General features: G+C 47.7%; 1 long non-coding RNA gene across 1 annotated transcript in view; it reads left to right on the forward strand.

The window, feature by feature from the left end:
* Nucleotides 1-11,015, forward strand: part of LOC101751181 — a 344,852-nt gene that overhangs the window by 318,462 nt on the left and 15,375 nt on the right. The gene's annotated exons all lie outside the window — the stretch shown is intronic.

An 11,015-nucleotide genomic window follows, 5' to 3' on the forward strand; every position in this document is an offset into this window, starting at 1 on the left:
TTCATATCATTCTTGTCACGTGTACATTTGGTTATTGCTGGGTGCTGTGCATGGCACAGGTCACCCATGCAGTGATGAGCACTGCAGGTTTGTGTTGGCACTGATGAGCAGTTGTGGATTGTAGTGTGAGTTGTGAACCCATTTCTTTATTGCATGCAAACACTGCAAAAAGCGTTTATTCTTGATTTATTTATTTTTTTCTGGGCAAGCCACCTATTGGCTGAGTTCTTGTAGCTTCTGGACACTAGAGGCCTCTAGATGCTGTGCTATGATTAACACCAGTTGTGGCAGCTCTGTGCAATTAGCAGCCACTGGGAGCAGGGCAGCAGGACTGGTGGCACCCAGCTGGTTTTATTCCCCTCTCCAAGCATCGGTGCCATGTGGGATAGGCACTGCAGGAGGCGTGGGCTGGGGGAGCTCAGGGTGCAGCAGGATTCGTTGCTCTCAGACGGTCGGTGCATGTGCAAACCCAGGCAGTGGGCTGTGTCAGGGGGGGTTGCTGCGTCTTTGGACAGAACCCAAAAATGTGCTTTAGGAAGAATGTTATGAAACGTGAAAACGAGCGTTTTATATCTGCGTTATATAGAAAATAAATAAATAAATAAAGCCTGCACTGGCCCACCCAGTGCTGCATTTCTGTCCTCCACAAGCCCACACATCTTGAAGGTGAAGGACTTTGGTACATGGCTGCCTAGAGCAGCCCAGGCTTTGTTTTGCATCCCAGCATTTCTCATGGAGACTTCAGGCTGAATTTCCCAATGGGAAGGGAAAGATTTCCCTCCTTTGCCCTTCCAGCTTCATTTTATGGGAAGCCCTTCACGCTGCTCCCTGACTGGTCACAGAGATCTGCTCTGTTGGGAACAGTCCCAGAATCGTCCGCTTTGTGTTTTTATTCTGGATTTTCCTCATTCCTGGGACACACAGGATGCTGCCTCCTGGAGTGTTTCCCCAAGGTCTGAGGTTGCTGCTGGTCTGAGAGCCTCGATCTGTCCTCATTGGGTAACATTGGATCATGGCCAGGCAACCTGAAAGGGGCAAGACGGTGTCTTTCAGAAGTGCTGTCCTACTGAGATCCAAAGCTTGCATCAGGCCAACACCAGCTGTGGCTGGCTTGTTATCTTCCTTTCCAGGCACTGCCCCAGAGCGACCTGTTCTCCGAGTCTTAAGCCCCACGTGACAAAGACTGGGGCAATGTGGGAAGCCCCGAGACAAATCCAGGTTTGCCCCATCATCCATACCTCAGCAAACAGCCACCAACCTGCAGCAAGCAGTTGAATCTGAGGGTCACCAGACTGGTAAGCTGAGATGCAGATTAAGGGCAAGACCTCAGTAGGGTTTGGGTGTCTGAAGCCAACCCTGAGCCCAGCGAGCCCCATCCCCAGCACAGACTGGGAGGCAGGGTCAGCCCCTGTGGAGCCCACACTGCTGCTGCCATTGCTTCCAGAAGCTGTAAATGCCATTACAGCTGATTGCTGCAATTAGTGCACAGCATGCTCCTGCTGCAGGGGTGTTGCTGCTCACGGGGAGCTTTAGCAGATGTTGGGGTGCAGTTTGGCTTCCAGCACTGCAAAGAAGACAATTTGCAACTGATCCAACCTCTTGGCTGCTCAGCGTTGCTGCCCTGCTCCTTTAAGCAGTAGCCAGAAGCCTTCCAAATATTATCATCTTACCAAAAGAAGAGGGGGAGGGAAAAGAAAAAAAAAAAAAAAAAGAAGTGTTTTGGCATGAGAACAATTTCTCCATTACCTCAATTAGTTCAAATGATCTGGAAAGGTTCTCTCTGGAGAAATCAAGTGAAATCTCAGCCAGCAAAGGGGCTGGTGGCTGGTTGGTTGCTAGAGGTGTTGATATGAGCGTTAGTCAGCAGTGTAGATTGCAGTGAAGTAAGTCAGTGTTGCTGTCGCTGCTGTCTGGCTGCCGTCATAAATTAATTAATTATATCACTGCAGTAATTGAAGGCCTTATTCTCTCTGAGTTCCCAGCTCTGGCACCTCCCCGCCTGTTGCAGAAGCTGTCCATCAAGTCAGCGAGGGCTGGGTCTCACCGAGATGATTATTTCCTGAAAGGCTGTGAAGTCTCTTCTTAAGAAATGAGCAGCAAGTGCAGGAAAGATGCAGAAGAGCAAGGCTAGCTTTGCACTGCCAGCACCCCGGGGTCTCTGTCCCTTTGCAATAGGAAGCAGAAGCATCCTCACGTTCCCTGGCAAGGCGATGGGGTACTTTGATTTGGTGCCCCAAATCAGCTCAGTGCCTCTGGCGGGGCTGAGACCAACCCAAACAAACGCTGTGGTGGAGTAAAACCGAGATAGGCTGAGAGCATTCCGGGTCTGGCTCCCATGCCGGTGTAAATCAGTGTCCCCATACTGGTGCTGGTGGAGCTGTGCCAAATTCCACCAGCTGAGGGTCTGGATTGCATATTCTACCTATAAAAATGGTGTTTAGGATATCTTGGCAAAAGTCGGTATTTTAGCAACCCACTTATAACTGGGGCAATGCTGTGTAGGGATGAAATCCAGTTGCACTGGTGAAAAAAACCACTAATCAGGCTAAATAAAATTACAGTATGGGTCTGTGGGGCAGAGCTTGCTTTGCTCTGCTCTTGTAAGGTTACTTTGTTCTAAGGTCCCCGCTAAAAGTAGTCGAACACGTGGGGATGATCCCTGAATTGCAGTGAGAAAGAGGAAGGAGCACCCTCAGTCCCCACACTTGCTGTTGGTGGTGAACTTCCAGCACATGAAGTTATGATTGGAAGTCCCTGGTCCAAAGATAAGTAACAGTGGAAAGGTTTTTGGCTTTCCTTATGAAAACAAGGCACATTTCTGGTCTTCGTAATGATCAAGAATGGAACCAAAATCATGAGGCTCACAAAGGTGCAGAATAACGAAGAGCTCTGAGGGCTCCATATTCCCAAAAAGCTGACATTTTTCAACATCCCTCCAAATATGCAGCATTGTTCAGGGTAGAAATTTACCAATGAACACGACTGGTTCCTTTTTGAGTGGAAGAAAAATCAGTGCCAGTTGTCTAAAAGTCATTATTCACATCTGCATAGAAAAACGTGACACATGAACAGCAATTGCATGATGTTCAAGGAAGCCTTATTTAGGGGACACTCAATCATTTTGGGGGCTGAAAGTGAAGTGTAGCCTTTCTTCGCATGGAGTCATGGAATCACGGAATGATTAAGGCTGGAAAAGACCTCTGAGATCCCCAACCCATCCCACCATGCCCACTGACAGTGTCCCCAAGTGCCACATCCCCACGGTTCTGAGGACCGCCAGGGAATTATTCCTAATATCCAACCTGAAACATCTGGTATATCTTCTTTTTTCATGATAAAGGTACAACAGTTTCGCCAGTCCCCCTTGGGACAAAGCCCCACATGGCCACTGTTCAGTTGGTCTGAGAGAGGGTCCCATCTCCTCCCTGTCCCTACACCCCAGCCCTGCTGTGCAGTGACTCATGGCATGATGCAGTGCTTCCAGAAAACAGGCCTTCAAGGTGTGCAGCACTATAGGAAGCCCTAAGAGCTATGGAATATTTTTGTAGGCCAATAAACCTCACAATTAGTGCTGTAAATGAGGCAAACGCTCTTATTCTGGACATTGCCCAAGACATAATGCATTTCTACCGTTGCAGCAAGAAACCCTTTAAGCATTTGACTGATTTGGGCAGCAAAGGAAGGGAAGGCACAGCGTTCTGTAATTGAACTCCAGAGAAAACACAACCAGTCCTTTCTGTAGGTTTCCTGTAGAGAAGAGAGGAGAATACTGTTGCTCAGGGATGCTGCAAGGTGATGTTTTCAAAGCAGCTCTAGGCAGTGTTGGATTGTTAGGGCAGCACTGCAGATCTGCAAAGTGCAATGCTCTGCTCTGCACTCTGGGTGAGTGCTCTGGCAGCTCCAGGAGTTTGCAGTGGGAGGGGGAAAAACCAGGCGGAACCAGAATGGAATTAAAGGAAAACCAGCTGTATTTCTCTTGCAAGGGAGAGTGACTGTTTTCTTTACTTTAATATCTGCTTTAAAATAGCACGTCTAACCATCAGCTTATTTTGTGATGAATGATTGGAACTCGAGCAGAATTTTTCATGTGATTCAGCAAAAGTAGAAAAGCGCTTCAGGGGAGCAACCGTGTGCTACTGACCTGCAGGGAAAGGGGAGGGAGGATGGAGGCAAGGCTGGCTGTGACCCGGGAGCCTGCTTTGGGGGTGGGGATGTCACCCTCCAGTGTCTCAATTCAGTGCTCTTATTGATGCGTAACTGAGTGGGGCTCTCTGGCTGTGCCCTATGGACAGTGGAAGGGATGGTGCATCCCACTGCCATCGCTTTTGAAGTCTCTTTGCTTCCTCTGGCCAGAGCACGGGGCTTTTCCCCCTCTGCTCCTCAGCTCTTTTTATCTACTGGGAGATGAGGGACGGCAGTGCCATGGTGTTTCCTGGCACTTGGGGTGGAAAGCCTCAATTACTCAATAACCAGCCAAGCACGGCAAGACCAAAAGCAATCGGTGCTTCTTCTGGTTTCAGGGCAAAGGCTAGAATGTGCTTGAGGAGCTAAATTAGCCACCTCACTGGGACTTCTTCCCATCCCCAGTCTGCTCCTGGTGCTCACAAGAATGAGGTCAGTGATAAATTCCCTGTTGTCCCCACCATGCGCACCACCTCTCCTTTCCAACCCAGTCTCATTAGCACTGTAAGGCAAAGAAAGGCCAATCTAGGGTCCTGGGTGCAAGAATGGAATCCAATCTTGAAGAAATTGGGACAGAACGTTCTGGGAAGATCTCATCTATTTCGTTAGGAAATACTACTTCTGTGAAAGGGTGGTCAGGCACTGGAATGGGCTGCCCAGAGAGGTGGTGGAATCACTGACCCTGGAGGTGTTCAAGGAATGTTTGGACATTGTGTTGAGGGACATGGTTTAGTGAGAACTATTAGTGATAGGTGAATGGTTGGACTGGGTGATCCTGTGGGTCTTTTCCAACCTTTCTGATCCTATGATTTTATGATCCAAATGGCTGCAGTGCCGCGAATTTGGGTGAAACACTCTGATTTCCATCAAGGAAAAGCTGAGCTCCTCCCGTTCTGCTCTAGGCCAAGAGGTAATGGGATAGGAGCAGGAATAGCTGAGCCATTCCTGATGACTTCTTGTCCAAAATGCCATGGATGCAGCTTGTGAGGTTGGACAGAAAGCTGTGGAGTAGGCCAGCCATGTAAGTGCAGGGCACCTGTCTGCAGGGCAGGCAGAGCATCCTTGGGGTTGGTCAGTAGGCAGTGCTGTGCTTTGTGATGCCCACAGCTCTCCCTTTGCCTCCTGCTTCGCATCCTCCCAGCTCAGCTCCATCCCATCCCATGTCCCCCGCAGGGTCCTGTCCCAGCCCAGCATCCCACGAGCTGCTGCCATCTGAAGGGGTTTTCTTGGTATTATGATTCTGTGGTCAAAAGGTTGCACACACTATTTTTTTTTTTTTTTTTTCTGATGCAGAGGCTTAGAAAGAGTGGAAAGCAAAATATTTTGATAATTATTCAGGCCAGCGGGTTACATAAAAGGTTCCATAGCCCTCTGCATCAAACCTTAACAGTTCAAACCACAAATTCTGTTTTTGCAGCCATAAAACATTCAGCCCCTTCCCTCCCCCCCAAAAATAGAGATAAAAAAGAAATACAATAATAAAATCCATTTTCCATTTGCTTGAAACTTATAAAATTTTATGTGGTGAAAAATGAGGGTTTGCTCCCAGAAGGAAACTGCCCCAAGAGGTTTGTCTATAGGTGCAGTGGGAGCAAGAATGGCCGTGGTGGCATTGAGTTGACCCTATTGAGGACAGGCTGAGGGAGCTGGGCTTGTTCAGCCTCGAGAAGAGAAGGCTGTGGGGTGACCTCATTGCAGCCTTTCAGTACCTAAAGGGGCCCTACAAACAGGAAGGGAGCCACCTCTTTGAAAGGGTAGATAGCAGCAGGACAAGGGGAAATGGTTTTGAGTTGAAGGTGGGAAGATTGAGGTTGGATATCCAGGGGAAGTTCTTCATTATGAGAGTGGTGAGGTGCTGGAACAGCCCAGAGATGCCCCGTCCATCCCTGGAGGTGTTCAAGGCCAGGTTGGATGGGGCCCTGAGCAGCCTGGTCTAGTATTAGATATGGAGATTGGTGGCCCTGCCTGCAGCAGGAGTGTTGGAGCTTCGTGATCCTTGAGGTCTTTTCAAACCCAGTGCTGAGGATGTCACAGAACAGCAGCATCAGTTTCTGGTTGTTAATCAACATAGAGGTTTATATGCAAAAATCCCAGTTGTGTGATTATTTTTGCTTTTTAAGGAACCATTGTCTGCACGGTCACTGAGGATAAGGAAGTTGCACTTTCTTTATGGGTTCTCAATGTTAAAATGCCATCTCATCTCTTGAAAGAATGAAGAAATATGTTAAAAACTCCCCCACAGCCACAAAAGCACAGACTATTACCAGCTAAAAAGCAGCACTGTTCCCCTGCATGGTAGAATTGGACACTTCTGGGGACTGGGCAACATTCTGCAGAAGAAGATTAAAAAATAGCTTCGTGGAAGTGACAAATTTCTCTTTGCTTTTCCATTTACAGAGGAAAGAAAACAAAAAACTCACTTTATATTCTTGTTGCATGGGAAACATTAAAAAGCCATCTCACCTCCTGCAACTAGCTCTAATTAGTGGGCAAGCCAGAGATCTGGCAGAAGTAGTAAAGCCATGACCTGGGCTTTCTGCACCACAAATCAGAGTCGTGCCACATTGAAAGCCCCGAGTGCGTTTTGCTTTTGATCCCATAGGCTTCATAATTAACAGCTTGAGAGGAAATGGGTGCAGCAAGGGAACACAGGACTTCACTTCGGTAAATGCTTCAGCATTAGCAGCTCTCGGGGATGGGGATGCACAGAAATGCAGCCAGGAGCTGAAGTCCCATGCAGAGTAGTGCCACAGTTCACCTCTGCGGTCACTCCCAGTGCTCCTCACCTCCTTCTGGAGCCTTCTAAAGGCACTGAGCTTCCAGCAGTACTGAATAACAACTCTGTGCCTAATTAAAGACTAGATCCAGAAAGGAAAGGATATGGTAGGGTAGGGTAGAGTGGGTTGGGTTGGGTTAGAACAGAATGGCATAGAATGGCATAGAATAGAGTAGAATAGAATAGAATAGAATAGAATAGAATAGAATAGAACAGAACAGAACAGAACAGAACAGGTCAAAGCTTGGACTTATCCAAGCAATTGCAAAAGAATGGTGGGAATTTCCTAGAGCCCATGCAGAAGAAAGCAATTTCATTACAGTCAGTAAGTAATAAAGTGCTATCTCAGCCAGAAGTATGGACCAGAATAGGCTGAGAGGAGCTCTGCTTCTGTGTCCTGCACATCTTTTGGGTGTATCTGCGTTAGCAGTGTATTTTCCTTTTTTATTTCCTGCATCCTTCTTTCTTGCAGTCGTCAGCTGTATTCCATTTAGCTTTTGCATTTCTCTGTTATTGCCCAACAACGTAAATGAGACTGCCAGCCTGTGGAGCTCCTGACATCTAATTGAGCCCTATAGTTACTATACTATAGAATCCCTCCTCAGCTCTCAAACCAGAGCAAAATTGAGCCAGATATCGTGAGATCGCTTGGAAAATCTCATTGCCCGTTGGAGGTTACATGGAGCTTAAAATCATCTGCTTCATCATTGATGAGAAGGGGGAAAGAAAAGGGAATTATTTTAATCTGTGTATCCTTGTAAGGCTTTTGACAAGCAGTCAAACCACCACGCTAATCCCTAATCCCCCGATAATCATCACCCAGCAACTTTAAAACGTGGTCTCCAAGAATTGCAAGAGGAGCCAACCGAAAAGAGTCCACACATCAGAGGGCTCTTATTATTATGTTTTATTAGTATTAGCCTTACCAGTGTTATTACTATTTTTTAAAGCACGCCTCCGGCACGTCTCATGGAAACCTCTTCCCCATCTGCTCTGCATCCAGAGTGGCAGGAAAAGGGGCAAAGTCAATCACCCAACGCAGAACAATGTTGAAGGTGACTTTAATAAAATGAGAGTAATTCTTCCTTTAAAAAATTACATCGTTTGCCACACATTTTAAAGCAGAGAATGCACTGCATAACTCCTAACCACCAAGCGAGCCAGGAATACTGTATCCCTTTATTCTCTGAGTTTAATAGTTATAATTAGAACCTTTCCTATATGGTTTCTGTATCTACGTGTAATTCTGAAAAAAATCCCTCTTGTCTTTCCCAATAAACTGAGGCATTGTTACACAGACTGCAGTGAAACAACTAAAGTGAGAAGTGGAGACGTGGGGTTTTGAAGAGGGGTTTGGGGTCTTTTTTTGCCTCTTGTGAGGCCGAAAAGTTCTCCAGCTCGAAATGTTCTCCACTTGGCATCAGTTCTGTCCCTGCAGTGCTGCTGTCCATGCATGGGGAGCTGCTGGAGGCCAAGGGCAACTGCAAAGAAGTGAGATTTCCAAAGCTAAGTCTTGTTCTTAATGCGTGTGTTCTTTGTTTCGGGAGCGATCACAGTGTGGCTGCGTGGTTGTGCAAACTCATGATGGTGGTGGTTGGTCTCTGCTCATGGGTAACAGCGATAGGATGGCAGGTGATGGCCTTATGTTGTACCAGGGGAGGTTCAGGTTGGTTATTAGGAAAGATTTCTTCTCAGAAAGAGCAGTTGTGCACTGGCACGGCTGTCCAGGGAGTCTGGGAGTCACCATCCCTGGAGGTGTTGAAGAACTGTGGGGATGTGGCATTGAGGGACGTGGTTATGGGCACAATGGGATGGGTTGGGGATCTTAGAGGTCTTTTCCAACCTTAATGACTCAATGATTCTATGTATGCATTAATATTTTAGACTGTAATTATTTTTTTCATTGTGGCTTATTTTCTGTCTCTCCTGCTCTATGTGTGATGATGGGCATACGTAGTAGTGGGCTTTAAAACACACACCATTGCCCAGGGATGTAATCAAAGCACATGCCTACCCATAGCTAATCAGCCCACTGCCAGCTGACTGGGTTAGAGCAGTGCCACCTCCTGTGCAAAGCAGAGAGCGTTTGGCAATGGGCAGTGGAGAGGCAGTGGTACCTGGAGGATGGGGTGTGTTGCCTTCAGGAATTCACGATGTAAAATCTATTTGTGCATATTTACATATAGCTACAGGGAGGTGCTTTTTGTTTTCACTTTAGTGTCTGTGTTAAGTAAGAGGAATTGGTTAGCAGGAGAAAAGGAATTAAATCTATTCCACAGAATTTTCAGAGGTTTATGTTGATGCAAAATCTCACTCTGGGGGTGTATTTGTGTGTCACTGTGATAAAAGCTGAGGTCTCTCCTTGCCCCCAGGTCCCAGCCCTGCACTTTGCAGTGAGTTAGGAGAACACATTTGGCTGCAATCTAGACACAATTTTTCAAAATCCTTTTCCCTTCTTTATTTTTTTTCCCTTTCCCCCAGCACCCCCCTACCCTCCCACCCTGAATTTATGGGTCAGGAACCCTCAACGTTGTCCTGATGGATTAAGCAGAGACAAGTTGTATCAAGTAAATTAAAAATGAAATAGTTACAGCTGTTGGAACGGTCTCGGGGCCGGAGGAGGTAAAAAGACTTTCTACCCTTGAGGGGCCTGGAAGTAATCTGTGAAGCACCAACCACTTAAATAAAGGCAGCTTGAGTGAGAGCTGACGGCTGGGGAATGGGAGAGCATCCAGCATCCAGCACAGCGGGTGTAGGGCAGCCCTCTGAGCGTTGCTGCTGTTGTGGCTTTCTGTGATCTGTTATTGATCTCTGGGTTTGGTCGGTATTTTATTGTTAATGCCTGACTTCTATCGGGCTCTGCCTCATCCCAAGGACTGGTTAAGGTTGGGAATGGGACTGGTCCTTCATGCTTCAGCTAGGAGCCTAAGCAGAACCTCTCCCTGTCCATTATAAACCAAGCACAGAAAAACACAGCCCTAATTAACCTTTTTTTGAATTCAGAAGTTGTACAGAATCACTCTGTTCAGCCAAATAGAAGCACTCCAGAGCACACTGCGGCAGCAGGCAAGCACTGCCACGGGTGTGTATTTATTGCCACAGTGTTGGGGTCTGTCTGAGTTAATGGAGCAGCATCAGGGATTAAAATACAAAGTGATGCTCATCCTCAGTGTAGTGGAAATGCGAAGTCACAGCCTGAAGCAATGATTGAGCACCTGGTGGGAAGGTGGGGCCAACCGAGGGGAGCTCAGGTGCATGCAATGCCCCCTGAGTGACCAGAAGAGGTGGAGCCAGGATCCACCCCTTCCCAGCCCCCATTTAAGGGTTGGCAGTGGAGGTGAAGGCATCTCATGGGGGATTCCTACATAACAAAAGCCTTCCAAAGGTAAGCGGTTTTTCTTCCTTTGTTTATGTGTTTATGTGTTTACAGCTGCTGTATTTGGGCTTGTTTTTGTTTGTTGCAGCCTAGGATTGTGCCACTGTGCTATTGTTGCTATCCTTTCCACCGCATTATAGCATTACACTCAGCCTGCACCCACTGCTGGCTCTGGCATCCCACACTATACCTGCAGCCCATGACCTAGGTGGGGTTTGGCTGAAGAGCTGAAATGGGTCCCCCCAAACAATAGCATCTTTTGCTCTTCTGTAACTTTAGCATCGTTAGCTCTGCAGCATTGGAGGGAGGAAGTAGAGGAGGATGCATCCCCAGCAGCAGGATCTGCTCCTCCGCTATAAACCTCTCCCCAGCTGGATGTAAATCCTTCAGCTTTCTGCTCAAGCTCAGCATCTGCAGCTGCACGTTTATTCGAGCAGCAAACAGGGCCAAAAGGAGTAAATGTGAGCAATGAGACCATGAGTATGAGAACATTACACAGCTCCCACCAGTGCTATGGAGGTCCCTGAGAGCTCCCACGAGGGTTGCAGTGGGGTCCTGTGCTGGGCAGGGTCCTGTGCTGGGCAGGGTCCTGTGCTGGGCAGGGTCCTGTGCTGGGCAGGGTCCTGTGCTGGGCAGGGTCCTGTGCTGGGCAGGGTCCTGTGCTGGGCAGGGTCCTGTGCT

This window comes from Gallus gallus, chromosome 18 (genome assembly GCF_016699485.2).
Source record: "Gallus gallus isolate bGalGal1 chromosome 18, bGalGal1.mat.broiler.GRCg7b, whole genome shotgun sequence".
Taxonomy (NCBI): Eukaryota; Metazoa; Chordata; class Aves; order Galliformes; family Phasianidae; genus Gallus; species Gallus gallus.